Source organism: Anopheles arabiensis (assembly GCF_016920715.1).
Source record: "Anopheles arabiensis isolate DONGOLA chromosome X unlocalized genomic scaffold, AaraD3 X_pericentromeric_contig0018, whole genome shotgun sequence".
Lineage (NCBI taxonomy): Eukaryota > Metazoa > Arthropoda > Insecta > Diptera > Culicidae > Anopheles > Anopheles arabiensis.
In genome coordinates, this window is record NW_024412096.1 from 467501 (window position 1) to 470000 (window position 2500).

At 46.7% G+C, this 2500-nt stretch overlaps 1 pseudogene; it reads right to left on the reverse strand.

Annotated features, from left to right (window-relative positions):
• Positions 1–2500, reverse strand: part of LOC120907705 — a 9167-nt pseudogene that overhangs the window by 2276 nt on the left and 4391 nt on the right.

Sequence of the window (2500 nt, forward strand, 5' to 3'; positions counted from 1 at the left end):
GTCTCCGATGAAAAGTCCTGGAGTCCTCGTCCAGGAGGAGATGAAGCGGGATCATTCCCGCAAGCACGCAGACTGCATCATGAGAAGTTGTCCTGAAAGAAGAGATAACTCGCTGGACTACTGGCCGGTAAAACCGACGTAGCCATTGTCTACGGTTAGCAAATCTAAGGGTATGACACCAAATGGGCGAGGCATACCGGACCTTCGCCACAACAGTAAGAGCAATTGCTCGCCTAGCATTACTACTCGGACCTGCCTTATTAGGCATCATCCTTACCAAGGTGGTCCATAGCTTCGTCGCTCTCTCCACCGCATACCTGATGTGTGAAGTGTAATCGAGGCGGTCATCTAAGACCATCCCCAAATACTTTAAGCTGCGCGACGAGTGTACTACGTGATCACCTACCCTGATAGCCCCATGCTGTACCCTCTGATGGGAACTGACCATAATAAACTCGGTCTTGGTCGGGGCTATCTTTAATCCGTTGTCGGTCATCCATCTGTCGATGATGCGAATCTGACTGGAAACGAGAATTTCAATATCATCAACACAATTACCTTCCACCAACAGTACTATATCGTCTGCATAGCCGATAATCCGTGCACCTTCCACCATTGCAACTCGTAGGACTCCGTCGTACATGAGGTTCCATAACGTTGGGCCAAGTACCGAGCCTTGAGGTACACCCGATGTGACTGCAATCTCTGCCGGTCCATCTGTGGTATCATACATCAGCACACGATTCCTAAAATAATCACCAATGATATCATAAAGATATTTAGGAGTGTTAATTCTCTGTAAAGCATTTGCAATCGCCAACCATGAAGCACTGTTAAAAGCATTAGTAACATCTAATGTAACAACCGCACAATACCGTCCACTGTATCTGTTTCTACTTCTAGCTACCGAAACAATGTCCACTACCCGTTGAATCGCATCAACTGTTGATCGACGACTTCTGAAACCAAATTGGTCGTCAGACAGTCCGTTGACCTCCTCGATGTGTGCATTTAGCCGTTGCACTATGATGCGTTCTAAACCTTTACCTGCCCCGTCTAGTAGACAAATGGGGCGAACTGAACCCAGTTCCCCTGGTGGTTTATTCGGCTTCGGTATTAACACCAACCTCTGCCTTTTCCACTCATCGGGGAACTTCGCGTTCTCTAAACAGCCTTGGTAAACCCTGCAAAATGCATCGGTTGCAGTCAACATACCAACTTTCAGCGCCTCATTCGGGATACCATCTGGTCCCGGCGCCTTCTTGTTGGGTAGTCTCCTGGCAACCGCAAGAATCTCATCATTAGTTACCCTTTCAAACTCTCGTGGCTGATCGATACGATATTCAGGCCACACCGTGTTTGGGTGAGTAGGAAAAAGCTCGCTCACCACTTCCCTAAACTCGTCCAATGTCATGGTTCGGGGTCCAATCGAACCCTCGGCCACTTTCTTGAACGTATGATATACAATACCAAATGATGCGTTGTTCGCTGTTCCCAGGAACTCTTTCCACTTCGTCTGTCGGGTATGCTTGATCAATCGCTTGAGGGCATTCCTTGCCACCTTGAACTCGTCCCTAAAAGAAGAATAGAGATCAGTATTGAATGCTCTTTGCGCTAATCGATCGCGGTGTTTGCACTCTTTGCGAAGTGCCTCAATCTCTAACGTCCACCAAAATGCACTCTTGTTTGGAGTGTACCTCTTACGTTTAGTCATCGTCGCATTACACGCCGTGACAAGTATACGCATTAAGTCTTCGCTTGTTGTGACCTCGGTCTCAAAAGCGGCTTGCATCATAACTTCAAATATATCTTTGCTAAAATACTTGATGCTCCATCCCGTTATGGGTCGGGACAGGATTACGCACGCTTTGCGTCTCAAGATCTATTCGTATTGCACGATGATCAGAGTTCATATAGCTAGATAACACCTCCCACTTAAATGATCTTGCAACGGTTCTGGCTCGCAAAAGTAAGATCAACCACTGACGTACGCCCTGGTCCAACATAAGTTGGGGTGCTGCCGTCGTTCAATAAAATTGCGTCAATCTGCGCAAAGGTTGATAAAACCAACTCACCTCTTCGTTTCTGGGTTTCTCCACGCTCGCCAAGTTGGTTGTTCCAACTTACTGACCAAGCGTTGAAGTCCCCCGATAACGAATTTGTGGATACCGGTTACGGCCATTACCGTGTTATCCAACATGTTCTGGAACTCTTCCATACTAAATCTAGGTGGCGCGTAAACGCTAACCACTCGCATATCACCTATGTCAACTATCATTAAACCCTTCAGAGCCTTACTGACTACCTTAACTGGTAAGTCCGCGTTAACCACTACCGCTGCTGTGTTATCGTCATTGCGTAACACTTTGACGTTGGTTGTTGCCAGATACGGATCTGCAATCAACACTATATCCGCAGATTCTTCCCTAATCGTTTGCCACATTAATTGAAATGCAGCATAACTATGATTCTGGTTATGTTGTAGCAACCTAACCATTAT